Genomic DNA, 8292 nt, shown 5'->3' on the forward strand with positions numbered 1-8292 from the left:
TCCTGGGGGCCCTCGCGACTCCCATCCACTGACTCTGACTGTCTATGCAGCAGTCTTCTTCACTAGAACAACTTGACCTTACAAGCGAAGCACTTCAGCGCCCGTCACGTGATAGAAGGGGTGTCCCTCACCTCAGCCTGGTGAGTGGTGCCACGGCTGAGCAGCCAGCAGCAGGACTAAGTCCCCGCCTCCGGTCCGGAGCTAAAGGGGTTGGGTGGCGGTGGTGAGTCGCCTCACGTGACCACTGCCAGACCAGACCGGGGACTCACTCACATGGCGTCACCGTCCTGACCTAATGGTAGTAGTACCAGTACCTTAAGGTAGTCAGCCAGCCAGACCTGCAGCCTGCCACTGCCGCGCCAGGAGGGGAGGACCGAGGTGAGGTAAAGCAACTGCTGCGCTTATATATATTGACTTTATTTGATATCTGAATGTGGTTTAATAATTAACCCCAGATCCGACCATTCATAAATTAGTGGGGGATAAGGGATTATTATAGAGACAGACGGCCCCAGGAGACATAAGGGGTTGTGTTGGGTAAGGGTTCTTCTCTCTGTCTGACTGTGGCCTGGGGCCACCACCGGCCACATTTACTAATCTTTACTCAGGGGGGGCCCTCATGGTGTGGACTGGTCATTTTCACTAAGGAAAGGAGATTTTTGTGAAACTCACCTGTAAAATCTTTTTCTCGTCTTTTCCATTGGGGGACACAGACCATGGGTATAGCTTAGAGGTATTAGTAGGAGGGACACTATGCAAATGAAAGAGCTCCTCCTCCTCGGGCTATACCCCCAGACTCCACCAGGAGGAACTCAGGCGTTGCACAAGCAGTAGGAGAAGGAGCAAGAAAAAAATCATGGAAACCATCGGACCAAGCCATAAGGTCCAACCAGAAACAGAAAAACTGAACTAAAGACCCCTCCTGCAACAGGAATAATGGGTGGGAGCTGTGTCCCCCAATTGAAAAGACGAGAAAAAGATTTTACAGGTGAGTTTCACAAAAATCTCCTTTTCTCGTGCTTTTTTCCATTGGGGGACACAGACCATGGGACGTCCAAAAGCAGTCCATGGGGTGGGAAAAAATACCAGCACCGCCAGGAGGAACGCCCCAACGGTCAAACAGGAACCACAGCCTGCAAAACCCTGCGGCCAAAGCCGCATCAGCCGAAGCCAGTGAATGCAACTGACAAAAATTTGCAAAGGTATGCAAGGACGACCAGGTGGCCGCCGTACACAGCTGAGACGCAGAGGCACGACTGCGTCTTGCCCAGGAAGCCCCCTCCGCCCCAATGGAGAGAACGGCAATTCTAGCCGGGGGAACTCCACCACAAGCGTGACAAGCCGCGGAAATAGCCAAGCAGATCCAGAGCGCCAAGAACGGCGGACGGAAGCAGTAGCCGCGAGACACACCTCCAGGACCCGTACAACATCCAGGGAATGCAGAGTGCATTCCTTGGGGTTAGCCGGAGAAGGACAAAAGGAAGGCAGGACAAGATCCTCATCAAGGCGGAAGGGAGAGACCACCCTGGGCAAAAAGAAGGGGACTGGACGGAGCACAACTTAATCCTGGTGGAAAACCAGAAAGGCTCCTGACAGGAAAGAGCGGCCAGCTCCGACACCAGTCTGACTTAAAAGCTCGTGATGGGACGTGAACTCACAGCCACTGCATAATAGCCCAGAACTTTAATCACTACGCTATGTAGCTGTATCAGAAGCTATGGTCACAAGGAAGTCCAGATGAGAACAGTCAGAGAGACCCTCCTCAAAGGCTCGAAGGGGGCCGACTGCAGAGCGCGCAGAACCAAATTGAGATCCCAAGGAGACAAAGGGGGAACATACGGGGAACCGAATGCGCCACCGCCGAAGAAAGGTCACCACCGGACCCTTAAGAGCAAGGGACCTCTGACGGCCCGCGCCGAAACCTGACCTTACAGGGAACTAAGCGACAGTCCCTGCACAAGCCCAGACTGAAGAAAAGACAGTACCATCAAGATGGAAAACCGAAGGGGAGGGAACCCCGAACCCTCAAAAAAGGATAGGAAGGCCATCCAGGTACGATAGTAAATCCGGGAGGAAGAAGACTTCCCCGGACTGATCATGGTCCTAACCACTGAATCCGAGAACCCCATCTTTATCAGGATGGCGGTTTCAACAGTCATGCCGGTAAACGAAGAGACCGCAAATTCCGGTGGAAGAACGGGCCCTGAGACAGTAGGTCCTGTCCGTCGGGAAGAGGCCATGGGGCGTCCGCCAGCAACCGAGCCACGTCCGAAAAAACCACGCGCGGCGAGGCCACTCTGGGGTGATGAGAACGGTCGGAGTCCCTTCCGCCTCGAACTGGCGTAGACCCTTTGGTAGGAGAGGAAAACAGAGGAGGCTGAAGTCCTGCCACGGAGACACCTGCGCATCCATCCGTACGCCTCCGGATCTCGGGCGCGAGCCAGGACCACTGGGATCTTGTTGTTGAACCCGGACGCCATTAAGTCCACATCCGGACGGTCCCATCTGTGGCAGATTTCCTCGAACCCTTCTGGATGCAGAGACCACCCGCTTGGATCCACCGTGTTGTGGCTTTAGAAAGTCCGCTGTCCAGTTGTCCACTCCTGGAATGCAAACTGCTGACAACACCGGAACGTGCGTCTCCGCCCACGTCAGAATTCTCTTCACCTCCTGCATCACCATCCGGCTGCGGGTCCCGCCCTGATGGTTGATATAGGCCACGGCCGCGGCATTGCCCGTTTGAACCCGCACTGGGAGGCCCGCAAGGAGAGAGGTCCAATAGGAGAGAGAGAGCGGGAAAAATCGCCCTCAGTTCCAGAAAGTTGATTGGAAGGCGAGACTCTGCCGCCGACCAAATTCCTTGAACCGTGCGAGACTGGAAAACGCCCCCCCCAACCCAGGATGCTGGCATCGGTGGCGGCGATCGTCCAGGAGAATGCGAGAAAGGAACTCCCCGACCTCAGGTTCTTTGGGAACAGCCACCAAGGGAGAGCTGCCCGAACCCGCTGAAAGGTAAAGGATCTCCTGTTGCGCCAGGCGAGTGTGAAACTGGGCATATGGAAGGCCTCGAAAGAGGCTACCATAAGACCCAGGACCTGCAAGTATTCCCGAATGGAGAGGCACGGGGAGCGCAGCAGATGCGACACTGCCCCTGGGAGGACTTGAAGGCTGGTAGAATACTTAGGCAGCCGAGGTGTCCAAAATCACCCTCCGGAAGGAGAGCCTCTGGGACGGGAAGAGGCAGGAGTTTGGGAAAGTTACCAGCCAGCCGAACCGTTCCAGGGTCTGAACAGTGATCCGGACGCTGTCCGTGGTCTGCGGTAGAGAGGGGGGCCTCTATCCGGATATCGTCCCGATAGGGCAGAAAAGGAATGCCCCTGGTACGAAGAAGCGCCATGAGCGGTCCAGGACCGTGGCAAGGACCCGCGGGGTGGTCGCCAACCCGAAGGAAGGGCGACAAACTGACAGTGTCGACCCATAATGGCGAAGCGCAGGAATCGATGGTGGGATTCCGCAATCGGGACATGTGATAGGCCTAGGAGCAGCAGGGCGGGCTGACTGGGCCCTCTAGTGCCGGGAAGGCTGGTGCAAAGGAAGGGCTCTTTGCGGGCGACCTGAGACCCCCGGCGGAGGAAGCAGGCGACGGCCTACCAGATGAGAAACGGCAAAAGGCATGCAGAGATGAACTCGTCCAGCTGATCCCCATAAGGTCTGGAAACCCCAAAGGGGAGATTAGCAAGGGAACGCTTGGTGGAGGCGTCAGCATCCCACACCTTCAATCAAATCTCTTCGCGCTGAGTGACAGAGATGGCCAACCTGCGGGCAAAGAGGGAAACAATGTCCCTAGAAGCTTCGCAAAGAATCTTAGAAGCCTGAGACATCTGGAGAACCAACTCCAGTGTGTTAGTAGCCGCATCTCGTACCGCCAGTTCCTGGTGGTGGTGTTGTAACCACACCGAGAGAGCACTGGCTACCCCTGCTGAGTGAAAGGTAGGTCACAGGGACGCGCTGCCAGCGAAAAAAGGACCTGGAAGAGAGTCTATGCGTCTGTCTACAGCATCCTGGAAAGAGGAACTGACTAAGACAGGAAGGGCCACATAATTGGCTAATCCGGCCACCGGAGGATCCACCTTAGGGGGAGGAGACACCTCTCCTCGCCGTCAGCAGGGAAAGGAAAGTATATTCATGCGCTGGGTGGTCGAGAACCTTATTAAGACCACCCCAGGCCCTGGACATGACCGCGGAAAAATCCCTCATGGACCGGGAACATGGTAGTCTCCGACTGCCTGGACGGAAAAAGGGGGAACTCCTGACCAGTGGAAGGAGGAGAATCCCCTTGGAGAATAAAGGTGTCTCGGACAGTCACCACTAAGTCAGCCACCCTGGTGGAGAGCTTAGGCGAGGGGTCCCGCTCCATGACCTAATCAGAGCCGGAAATTCTCCTTCAGACTTGCGCTCCCTAAGGGAGGGGAGAGTCGCCCGAACGCGCCTCTAGACGAGGGGGGGGGAGAGCCAGAGCCATCCGAGGAGGGATGCTGCTGCTCACGCTCCCTGTTAGTAGTCGGGCGTCTTCTGTGGAAAACCACTTAGAGAGGTGGTTGGCGTCACAGGATTTGAAAATGCCCTATAGTCCAAAAAGGACCTGGCTCGTCCGAGCCGGATAATTCTCCTTCGGATTACTCTCCCTAGGGAGGGGGAAGAGCAGTCCGCAAGCGCCACCGGCGAGGTGAGGGGGGTGGAGAGACGGAGACATCCGAGGTGTGATGCTGCCGCTCACGCTGCCTCTTCGTAGTCAGTCACCCACTGTGGGGACCACTGAGAGAGATGGAGTCGTTAGCGCCACAGGATTAAAGGACATGGTTGCCTTGGCGACTAAGACCAATTTAGCGGCCGCGCTGGACATGGCAGATGCCCAAGCGGGGACCGCAGGCCCCCAGGGACGTGGAGGAGGGGTGGAGGAGGGGGGTAAGGCAGGGATGCAGGTAATACTTATCTGCTCCTGCAGAACTTCTCCTGCAGAACTTCTCCCTCGACTCCAGGACCAGCAGGGATGCACCTCATCAGGCTTCTGACTCCTTGTCCAGGAGTGCAGTGTTCTGGTGGAGGGTGGCAGCAGGAGACCCAGTAGCTGGTGGGATACCGGAGCTGCAGGTCGAGCCCGGATCCACTTGTCTTCTTTGGGGGGCAATGGAGGCAGCCAGGCAGCGTCCAAGGACGGCAGCGGGCATTCCACGGGGGACCAGGAAGGCGCCATGCCGACCTGTGTCCCCATCTAGAATAATATAAACAATTTTTGAAGGCTGAAAGGGGCTTTGAACTCAGAAAGCCTGGACATGGGGCAGCAGCAGCAGTACCACTGAGCTACCAGCTTGCCTGGCACAAAACGGAGTAGAGTGATGAGGAGCTGCACGGCCATGAGCAAACAGAGTCTCCGGTGTCAGAGCGGCATGCCGAGGCTCCGCCTCCCCGAATGCGTCATTATGGCGCGAAAATATGCGCGAAAATAAGCGCGCGCGCGAAAATAAGCGCACGCGCGGAAATATGCGCGAAAATAAGCGCACGCGCGCGGAAATAAGCGCGCGCGTGATTTAAACAAACACCACGTGGAGGAGCGGCCTGCCGGCGGGCGCTGAGGGAGCGCAGCAGCCAAGGCCCGACGAGAGAAGCGCTGAAGCCCACAGTTTAAGGGGGAAGAGATGCCAGTACTCCAGTGCCAAAATGAAGAAAGTGCCCCATCAGGATCCTTCTTCAAGTTCACCCAGGTAGCCACAGACAAATAGACACAGAGGGAGGGGGAGGGATTGGGCAATACTTATCTGCTCAGCATGCTCCCTCGATGTCCAGACCAGCAGGGATGCGCCTCTTCAGACTTCTGACTCCAATCCAGGAGAACAGTGCTCTGGAGGAGGGTAGGCAGCAGGCGTCCCAGCAGCTGGTGGGATGCCGGAGCTAACAGGTCGAGCCCGGATCCACTTATCTTCTTGGGGGGAAATGGAGGCAGCCAGGCAACGTCCCAAAGACGGCGGCGGGCACTCCACGGGGGACCAGGAAGGCGCCATGCCGACCTGTGTCCCCATCTAGAATAAAAATAACAAAAAGGAGTAGAATCAGAGAGTGTCAACCTCCTTCAAAGACACTAAGCAAAGACTGAGTTCCTCCTGGTGGAGTCTGGGGGTATAGCCCGAGGAGGAGGAGTTCTTTCATTTGCATAGTGTCCCTCCTACTAATACCTCAAGCTATACCCATGGTCTGTGTCCCCCAATGGAAAAAAGCACGAGAAATATAGTTTAACCATTTATGTGCCAAAGAGAAATAAGAAGTCCGCTCCAATCAGATATCTGCACATAGACCAAGACGCTGGGTCCGTGCAGATGTCTGATGGAGCTGACTTAGTGACCAGTCCACACCATGAGGGCCCCCCTGAGCAAAGATTAGTAAATGTGGCCGGTGGTGGCCCCAGTTCAGCAGAGAGAACCCAGCTCCTTTGTCTCCCGTCTCTAATAATCCCCCACTAATGGGGTTATTTAAATTACTGGGGGATTATTAGAGACGGGAGACAAAAGAGTTGGGTTCTCTCTGTCTGCTGAACTGTGGCCTGGGGCCACCACCGGCCACATTTACTAATCTTTACTCAGGGGGGGGCCCTCATGGTGTGGACTGGACATTTTCACTAAGGAATATCGTTTAACCATTTATGTGCAAAAGAGGAAGTCAGCTCCAATCAGATATCTGCACATAGACCAAGACGCTGGGTCTTGGAGATTGGAGCTGACTTAGTGACTTATTTTTTTCTCTTTTGCACATAAACGGTTAAACTATATTCCTTTGAAAAAATGACCAGTCCACACCATGAGGGCCCCCCCTGAGCAGCGGGTGACACCAGCCATAGCAACGCCGCTGCCTCTATCTGTTTTACAGCGCGTTCCCACCAATGCTTCCCTATGGGAATGGTTCTCACCTGAGCGTTTTACAGCGCGTTCCCACCAATGCTTCCCTATGGGAATGGTTCTCACCTGAGCGTTTTACAGCGCGTTCCCACCAATGCTTCCCTATGGGAATGGTTCTCACCTGAGCGTTTTACAGCGCGTTCCCACCAATGCTTCCCTATGGGAATGGTTCTCACCTGAGCGTTTTACAGCGCGTTCCCACCAATGCTTCCCTATGGGAATGGTTCTCACCTGAGCGTTTTACAGCGCGTTCCCACCAATGCTTCCCTATGGGAATGGTTCTCACCTGAGCGTTTTACAGCGCGTTCCCACCAATGCTTCCCTATGGGAATGGTTCTCACCTGAGCGTTTTACAGCGCGTTCCCACCAATGCTTCCCTATGGGAATGGTTCACACCTGAGCGTTTTACAGCGCGTTCCCACCAATGCTTCCCTATGGGAATGGTTCTCACCTGAGCGTTTTACAGCGCGTTCCCACCAATGCTTCCCTATGGGAATGGTTCTCACCTGAGCGTTTTACAGCGCGTTCCCACCAATGCTTCCCTATGGGAATGGTTCTCACCTGAGCGTTTTACAGCGCGTTCCCACCAATGCTTCCCTATGGGAATGGTTCTCACCTGAGCGTTTTACAGCGCGTTCCCACCAATGCTTCCCTATGGGAATGGTTCTCACCTGAGCGTTTTACAGCGCGTTCCCACCAATGCTTCCCTATGGGAATGGTTCTCACCTGAGCGTTTTACAGCGCGTTCCCACCAATGCTTCCCTATGGGAATGGTTCTCACCTGAGCGTTTTACAGCGCGTTCCCACCAATGCTTCCCTATGGGAATGGTTCTCACCTGAGCGTTTTACAGCGCGTTCCCACCAATGCTTCCCTATGGGAATGGTTCTCACCTGAGCGTTTTACAGCGCGTTCCCACCAATGCTTCCCTATGGGAATGGTTCTCACCTGAGCGTTTTACAGCGCGTTCCCACCAATGCTTCCCTATGGGAATGGTTCTCACCTGAGCGTTTTACAGCGCGTTCCCACCAATGCTTCCCTATGGGAATGGTTCTCACCTGAGCGTTTTACAGCGCGTTCCCACCAATGCTTCCCTATGGGAATGGTTCTCACCTGAGCGTTTTACAGCGCGTTCCCACCAATGCTTCCCTATGGGAATGGTTCTCACCTGAGCGTTTTACAGCGCGTTCCCACCAATGCTTCCCTATGGGAATGGTTCTCACCTGAGCGTTTTACAGCGCGTTCCCACCAATGCTTCCCTATGGGAATGGTTCTCACCTGAGCGTTTTACAGCGCGTTCCCACCAATGCTTCCCTATGGGAATGGTTCTCACCTGAGCGTTTTACA

Source organism: Bufo gargarizans, unplaced genomic scaffold, assembly GCF_014858855.1.
Source record: "Bufo gargarizans isolate SCDJY-AF-19 unplaced genomic scaffold, ASM1485885v1 original_scaffold_1315_pilon, whole genome shotgun sequence".
In the NCBI taxonomy this organism is placed as follows: domain Eukaryota; kingdom Metazoa; phylum Chordata; class Amphibia; order Anura; family Bufonidae; genus Bufo; species Bufo gargarizans.